The sequence below is a fragment of the Mercurialis annua genome, linkage group LG8 (assembly GCF_937616625.2).
Source record: "Mercurialis annua linkage group LG8, ddMerAnnu1.2, whole genome shotgun sequence".
Lineage (NCBI taxonomy): Eukaryota > Viridiplantae > Streptophyta > Magnoliopsida > Malpighiales > Euphorbiaceae > Mercurialis > Mercurialis annua.
The window spans coordinates 11,449,974-11,459,668 of NC_065577.1; positions in this window are offsets into that span (position 1 = coordinate 11,449,974).

Genomic DNA, 9,695 nt, shown 5'->3' on the forward strand with positions numbered 1-9,695 from the left:
CTGGCCAAATGAACTGGGTTGCATTCGCTTTCACTACTTCGATCTTCTTCTCGCGCCCCATACACTTACTGTGTAACAGTACGCGTTCGCGCAGTTCTCTATTCATAGTATAGCGAATATATAAGGAATACTGATGAATTCCTTAAAATATAACACCTACTAGTCATCATGACTAGCCGCTGTCCACATAAGTTGAAATCTAGGGACGTCTCCTTCCTTTGAGCCTTCTATGATTACGTCTCTTATTGGAAGTCTTCTGAGTGTTCTGACTCATCGTAGACTAGCCAGTTGCTAAAACATATACTCGCGTTGTATATGTTAAACGCATATTACTATCGTAGCTATAAACATCTATGTTGACCGGATTCAAGAAAATCAGTGTCCCCTAGATTTTCTTGATTACGTAACGCATCTTAAGTCTTGCGAGCATTCCGCTCACAGGGACTTAATCAAACATCATGAGTATCAAAACATATCATACATATTCTATACATTATTAATCGGATATAAATTATTATCCGAACACATTTGTTATTCTAATCGTGTACTACTTTGTTCAATCAAGGCTAAGTTCATTAACTAGAGGAACAAATCCTATGTTCTCCCAATTACACGTATTTATTCATCTCGTAGCCTTAATCACAACTTGCTCGCGAGCACTTCACTTCCATCACAGAGTTCTGGTCTAGGTATACTTACATAAAAACAAAACTTCTTGAAAACTCTTTCAAATCAAATGACTCATTTGAAAATTTCATTTAAATCTTAGCAAAATTGTGCACTAGGGTGATGACGTCTCTCATCCCCAAAGAGTTGCCACATCTCACCTCTTCGTCTGAACATAATGCATATGATGCATGTCCTATTAATGCATGTATTGATGTATGTAGTGATGCATTTCTATCAATGTCGTGGCAATCATGTATTTATGTGTCGGGTCTAGGCACAATTATGCTTTTAGCATCGTTAAACAAATAACTTTAACAAGTTATAAACTTTAAGTTTTGTAAGTTCTCTAGACCTTAAAACTCTGTCTCTGGCAAGTTTCTCCCACTTCTACAACTTTGCATTCCTTCTTCACACTCTTTCTAAAATTTCGATCGATCGAATTCTATAGCATCTATCACGTTGTCTGATGCTAAGCACACATATATATGACATCAAATCACAATCATATCAATTATATTCTATTCATAGGAGGCAATACCTCTCCTAGAAGCTTCATCTCAAAAAGCATATCATGTATGCCTGTCTCGACAAAACAACATATATTTATATACCTCGTATATACGTGTCACAAGAAATAAATAAGAATTTCACAAATCAATTTGTCATACCAATCACAAAGCAAATCACACTAACAACTTGGATCAGACAAACCTCAACTCAAAAGCTACAGTAGTTCCTAGGTTACTTAACTAACAAACGCACCATAGCAGAGGTAACTGGACCAACTGCTCTGATACCACAATTGTCACGACCCAAATTATTGAGCCGAGATCGGCGCTAGGGAATGGGAGTGGTAGCTCCGAAACCCGTAGCAAGCCTAAAACAACTAAATAATTTTTCGCATTTAAAAGTATAATATTGTATATAAAACATTTTCAGAAAACTCTTTTAAATAATATAATTATAGATATTAAAATATCATATCAGAGTTTACATTAAAATCAATCATTTGAAGTCAATTCACAAATCTGCTACTGACTCCTATTGATTACTGCAGCTCTAGAACCTCATACTTGTGCAAGTCCAACGACTTCTGGCACAATGAATATGGTTTGTCTGATCCGACTTCTACTACCTGCAAACATCAGAGTGAGGGGTCAGTATTTGGGGAAATACTGAGTGAGTTTGCAAGTTACTAACGGTATTATTAAAAACATGACATCGCATACGATAAAAACTCGTATATACAAAATCAAGATTCGATATCAAAATATCATATAACATGCTATTATATTATCCAGATATAAGATCCGATTGAAACCCTAATTACGATACTCAATACTATCTATAACTTGTATACGATCCATATCGATAATAATCAATTCGATCGATCCGATGGGTAGGGTCCCGAGATAATTCAACCGAGTTAAACCACTACCGTCTCTTAATCCCAAGGTGTGGGTCCCGAGATAGTTCAACCGAGTTAAACCCACAGGATACGGGTCCCGAGATAGTTCAACTGAGTTAAACCTCGTATCCCATTCGATATACTCATTCCAACTTTGATACGATACGATTCAATATACGATGTTCGATGTTCGATATTCGATATAATTCTACGACACGATAACAATCTAGACATGCTAGACTGACATACTTACCGGGTATCACACAGTCCTATTGACGCCCAATAGGTAGCACGTTTCCTCGGATCACACACTGGTTTCAAAACTATAATAATTCAATAATAACAATAAATGATAATCGATAAAAGCAATTCGATATGCTACATATCAAATCATATACTATGCGATGTGTTTAATCATAATATATCAAAATTTTAACTTTTAAATAACAATACGCAAAAGTAAAGTGCCACTCACAGTGACCGTTATTCCTTATATCCAAACGTAAGCTCCAAGAGACTGGTCCGTCAATCCTCGTTGAGCTTCTTGGTTCGTCACACTCGTAGCTCGATAGTCCGTCACATCTATCATAGGATTCTATCGTTAAAATATATACTTAGAGAATCCTATTCTTGAAAACTGCACTAGATACCTAACACGACAAAAGCACGAAACATAACTGTCGTGCTCTAAACATATCTTTCTCTATAGATCTCTATTCATATCTTGATTACTCATCATGCTAATGTTCATTGCTATAATGTCTTATTAACATTCATTTTAAGACATTAGTCAGAGTTCTACACCCGTATCATGTCATCGGAAGCCAATTTTTGCTCCCGGAAGTCCCCCGGAGGTTCCGGTCAAGGTGGGGCACGTCGTGCTAGCTTGGCACGTCGTGCCCCTCATTTATCATGAAGGGCACGTCGTGCCCTTCCTTGTGCACGTCATGCACCCCTGGTGGTGCACGTCGTGCGCCCTTGTGGCGCACGTCGTGCCCCTCTGGTGGTGCACGTCGTGCACTCTTGTGGTGCACGTCGTGCCCACTTCGGGTACGATGTTTTTGATGCTTTCGGACCATTTCCGAAGCTCCAAAACACTCATAGTCCCTTCTAACATATACCCAATCCATCTAGACTCAAAACTCACCAAGAATCCACTCGAAAACGATGAAAAACGACATGTTTTCGACATTTCAATTCAAACGTAACGTTTCGTATCGAAACAGCCCATAACATTCAATTTAACCACCCAAATCTGAAATATTACATTGTAATGAAGCTTAGGATTGATAGAGCTTTTAATTTCGAAGAGTTTTCCGCGAAAATCGTCCAAAACGGATGCCGAACGGCGAAACGGCGGCGAAACGACGATATCGATCGATGAAACGTTAATCTCTCTGGATCCTTCTATCTCTTTCTCTCCTTTCTTCTTTAAACTGATCCATACATATAACATGGTTAAAATACTCCTTTAATCCTTGTTTTGTTTATTTGTCACAACTAATCCTTTAAACTTCTCATTCGTTCAATTTAATCCCTCGCTTAACTAATTAACACTTTAATCATAACGTATACGTATTATTTTTATCCAATAAACAATACGAATCTCAATAGTAATATTTTCCGTCTGTAATCTTTTAATTACTATTCTCGAGATTAATTGGCTAGTTTGCACTTTGGTCCTTGAACTTTTCAAAAGTTGCAATTTAGCCCAAAATGCACCCGCGTCCAAATTTTAAAAGGCCTCTGATTGACCTGAAACTTTTACCACATATACTATAAAACATTTCGCAGACCTTGACGAAATAATTTCCCTTTTTCATGACTCAACTGGTTAAATTACCACTTTAGTCCCTGAACTCTAGTTTGGGACTTTTCTTGATATTTTTTTTAATTTAAATTCCAACTTTAGAATTGGAATATGATATTAAACTCTGCACAATTACTTTCCTCGAGACCGACCTACTTGGATTTATTTATAAAAATTCTCGAAAATTCTTCCGATATCGCCACCCCGGCTACTAAAATCTGGACACGTGGTCCAATTAAATGCTTAAATATTTTGGGGTATTACAAACGCTTATGGAGTAGCCTTAGTGAAAAGGATTAAATTATCAGGAAAGAACATATGTGATAAATGAGGTGTGTATTTACCAATAACGAGCAAATTCCTTCATTGATTGTACTGGTGATGGATTAAGAGAGCCGCTCCATGGAGAGTACAAAAATATAAGGATAAAGCGGATCATTTTTGGTGAATGACATGATAAGGAGAGAACTGCTAAAAAATATTGTAATTCTAAATGAGTCGCATAGGCGTATTGTTCGAACAAGACATGATGATTTTAATCAAATAGTGATAAAGGACTTAAGCGTCTGATGATGATTCCAAAGACATCCCTCCAGGTGACGAGCTAGTGATTCTTTTGTTAGAATTCACATGGACTAGATTGTCATGCAGCGGCAAACTTGAGGGACTGAATCGTAATTATAAAAAATGACCTATCAAAATCAAAAGGGATTATGATCTAAGTCTAGGAAATTTGAATAATTACAATTCGTTAGAAGTTTATGGACTAATTTGCATGTTTGACTGACAAAATTGCTCAAAACAACACCCTAAAGGCCCTAAAAGCCCTTTCTAACACTTTTAGGGACCAAAACAGCCCTTTTGCCACCTTTTGCATAGCATACACAGATTAATACGAAAATTATAGATAATTAACTAAAAATAGAACTTCAACCTGATCTAAACACCTAACCCTAACCCTAATTCAACCTCTATAAATAGTACGATTAAAACCCTAAATGAGGGGGACTGGTGGAACGTATAATCAAAGAAAACCAAAATCATGCGCGTGAAAACCCTAAAACATACTACCTTAGGCCGAACCTCACTACACACACACAAATTCAGTTAATCACTTTAATCAAAATCTAGCTTTTATGCTTTAGATCTTCAAAGATTTACTATTGCATTGCTATCGAAGTTGGATTTTACATCTAGATCACTAGAAAAACATCCTAAGACTCACAACGGTATGTCTGAGGACCCTATTTCAGTTCTTGTCACATAATTGATGTCCGATATGCATGTTGTTTCTGATTCAAAATCAATAGGATGTATGATTAGTTTACGTTCTTGATAAATTGCCACAACTATCATGATTTGCCATGATTTTTGCTCTAGATCCATGTTTAGGGTATTGTAATTGCTGTTAAACATTTTTTTTTAGATATGAATTTCTAGGCATCTATTTATGCGTTTTTTATGTGTTTTGGCACGTTTTTGCCTAAAAATTGAACCGCTCCAGATATTGGTGTTCTGGCGGCGGGCAGCGGTCTAACAGGAACACGCCCAGGAGATCCGAGAACCGCCATCCAAACACGGCCAACACGGGACCCATGCCTAGACTGTCCCTAAGTAGGCACCTAGCAAAAAGAAAAGTCCAAAAGGTAACGGAACGTGCCACAAAGACAAAGGACGGGAAAATAGTCCATACGTAAAGCTCAACAGCAGCTCGCTCGACCACAGAATGGACCCCAAATTGTAGAATAGGGTGGTTCCAACAAATAGAACAAAAAAGCTCGGGCAATCTGATCAATGTCATAACCACTCATCGGGATATGACCATAGTAAGGAGAGTAAACATCAACATACCGCATGGTACGACCCTTGGAGTTCGGCACCAATCCCAACATCTAAAAAATATAATCATCCCGACCAAGGTAATCCAAAACACTGTTATCAAAGGGTGCTGGCTTCCCACCAAACTCCAGCCCAGCTAAAGGAGTGACTGCCGTCTCCCCCAACGATAAGTGAAACGTATGGGTGGTATCCATCCAACACTCCATCAAATCGTGCAGCGGGATAATGCGCACTTCCTCGTTGCACTAAACAAGGAATGTACAAAGCAGAAAAAACCAGTATCGTCAATCCGCTTCTGGATCGGAAGAGTCAAGGACTAAAACCACATCCAAGCCTGGTGAAAGTTACCTGAAGTACGAAACACGTCTCTATACTGAAAGTGTAAGAATGCCAAGTTTGCTAATACCCGTAAAGGAATAGCCCGAAAGTAGGCCCGTAAATCAATTTTTGACGAAAAATCACCCCTCTTAAGTGGACCGGTGCCTTGACCAAGGTGTCAATCCAACTAGCAGCGACACTACCATATTAATCTAGCGCCAGCACCAGTGCAAGTTGTCCTTTCCAGACATCCATTATTTTTCAATTACGGACCTATTTTCGAGCGATTTTAACAAGGTATTTCAAACGTTCAAGCAATTAAAACATTTACCCAAGAGAAAAATTTGGAAAAACTTACCTCGAATCAAAATCAAGGTCAAATATGCCGCTCTAAGAGAAGCATAAGCAGGACATCCTTGCCCATGTTGAGAGACATATTGTCTTGTGCCATCGTGCCTGTTACACAGCTCTTTAAATGGCCATCATCGTTGCATGATACAAATAAGAGGAAATAGAAAGTGAATAAGGAATTCACCTTTCCAAGGTATTTATGACACCAAGCCTTCAAGAGAGAAAACTACCCAGAGCCATAATTTTGCGCCTAAGAGAGGACATAACACACGATCATTAGACTTCAAACTGCACACCAGATTCGCAGATCTCCAAACAACTATCCACATCAGACTAGACAGTTATCTTAAGGACATAATCAACTTCAAACATCCCATGGTATAGAGACATCGAGATATCCAGAATTTGCAGAATTCGACACAAAAAGCAACATAACAATGATCTAACCTTACATGAAAGACACTTGACAGGGGAGAATATTATTGTCAAGAAGCCGTTACAAATCTTGTCTGCAATAGTTCAAATAAACTTCAAACGTTTCTGATAATTATGGAATAATTAGGGAATCCAGGCATCCATGCAATAGGATGGCTTTTGGGACGGGCAAGGGAGGGTGTTGTCCCCACTACAAACCTATGAGGCACCGAACATGATAATTACCAAGTATCCATGCAATTGGATGGCCCTTGGGGCAGTCGAGGGGATGTTGTCCCCTTTACAAACCTAAGAGTCATCAGACAGGATAATTATCAGGGGTTCAAGCTATTGAACTGCCATCAGGACAGTTGAAGGGTATTGTAATAATCCGGAAATTTAAGAGTTAAAATATAGCCACGTGTCTAATATTTTATTAGACAGGAGTAGGTAAATTAAATTTAAAGATAAATTTAATTTACAAGTGTCCCTAAATTTTTAATATGGCTGTAGGATTGCAAATTTAAATTTTTAGAATTTAAATTTGATTAACTATATAGTTAACGGTGACAATTTGGATTTATAAATTGGGTGCAGAATAATTCATAAGTCCTTAGCGAATATTTTTGGTGCTAATATTTGCAAAATATTTTAAAAAGGTTATCGTGAAAATTTGATAAAATTTGGAAGTAGAAATTTTATCAAGCGCAGTCAATGCGGACTTAATAAATCAAAAATGATTTATTAAGAATAAAATATAAGTCGGATGGGAATAAAAATAATATTTTTATTCTTTCTATATTTTATTAGATTTTTGGTAAAATTTTCACGAAATTTGGAAATCGTTTCCGTTTAGGCTACGGACGACTAGTTTAGAAGTTGGTTTAAAGTGAATGATTGAGCTAGTACTAAAACGTACTTTAGCCAATATGTATATATATATATATGTGTAAATGGGATCAAATTATGGCTCAGAAGCCATTTTCTTTCTTTTGAAAGAATAAAGAGCAGTAGCTCTCTCTGCAGTGCGACGGAAAACCTAGCGTTTCGGCCGTTCGATCCGTTTCTCGATTCTAACTCAATTTCTTCAACGATTACTCTCGTAATCGAGGTATTATATCCGTATTAAACGTTTATTTCAATTTATTTCGAATATAAACTCGTTTATAAACGGTTACCGTATCGAATTATCGTTTTAAACGTCCGTATAGATTTTGAATTGTGTATACGTGATTGTGGACGTTACAATAGCGTTTTTGAACGTTTTAAGCAGGACGTGAGATCCCGGAATTTAAATTTCGGGGCTGTGCGGGCGCACACTGTGCTGTGCGGCCGCACAGTGTGCGGGCGCACACTGTGCTGTGCGACCGCACAGCTGCCCGACGACAGTCGGGGTCGATTTTCTTCGGGCTTTTCGGAGGACTTTCCGGGGGCGATTCCGACGTGCTTTCGCCTAATAATCCGAGGTGTTTTCCAACCGAACCTAAAATATTTTTAATAAATGTTTTTAAATCAAAGTTAGATATTTTAAAACAATAACTTGTGTTAGAAGAAAGTGAAAAGATTTTATATACTAAACCTAAAGACTTATAAAAGAAGATTTTAAAAGTAAAGTTAAACGTTTATAATGGACTTTAATAGAGTTAAAGTCAACGTTTAAACGGTTTTAAAGATTTAGCAATCGGTTTTGCTAAATACTTAGTATATGACCGAGAATTGTTTTGACAATTAGGTCTATACTATAAATGGTTTTATTTAGGTATTGTGATACCTAAAATAACTTCTAGAGGGAAGTTAGAACGTTTTCTCAAAACAAGAATTTATAATATGGTTTTAAAAGAAACAGACCATAAGTGTTACGTGTTTAAATGATTATATGTTTGACCTAGATCTGGGTCTAAGGACCTAGAAATTTTATAGGAAACATATATTGATGTGTTTTATCCTGTTTGCTTTGTGTGTTTAGTCCGACCAGCTAGCGAGCAGTCTGACCACAACCACAGGATTAAGTTCCAGACCTAGCGGTGTTTGTGAGTTCATTTGTTTACTTTTGAATATTAGTATTCAATTGTTTTTAAATCCATAAATCGCACTAAGTATGAAACTTAGCCAAGGAAGATCCACTGAAACGAGCTATCTATTGGACAACAATAGGACTGTGTGATCACCGGTGTTAATGAACTAGATGAGAGGTAAATATTATAAGCATACATATTGGGATTGGGTTTTAAGCCAGATGCTTGTAAAGCGGCTTAAACCTATCGGGTAGTCCTGAGGTGGCAGTGATTTAAGTTCCGGCCCAGCAACCCTATACAGAGTCAAGATGGCTGTGATACATAAGTATACAGCTCATCCTGTATTAAACAAGAGTTGTGCATATGCATTATATATATGATAGCACTATAACGTAATCAGGACTAGGGTTTCATTTGGATCGAGGACTGGTAATATTTTTATATACCAATATTTTATCTATACGCGATTTTGGTATTTAACTGTAAACCTATCTACTCACTCAGAAATATTTATATTTCTGACCCGTTGTTGTTTATCATTTTCAGGTACCTAGCTACCGGGTCTGGTCGAGCTTCCACCCTTTTCCATCAGGGAAGATTATTCTGTTATTATGTAAATAACACTTTAAACTCTTAGATGCTGCAATAGTGTATATAGGTTTGATATGCCTGTGGCCACGTCATGGTTCCTCTGTCTATATACTCTGAATGGAACCTGACTTTGTCTAGCTCTAATAAGTGGCTACTTAATAGGCATATGGTGTTTTATGGTGTCCCCTACGGGTGGGCCAAGGTTCGTGTCTTTGGTCTGCAAAGACACTGTGTATAGTTTAGCTGGCCTTAGGTTTGTGTACCTGCTGTGCATGTTTTT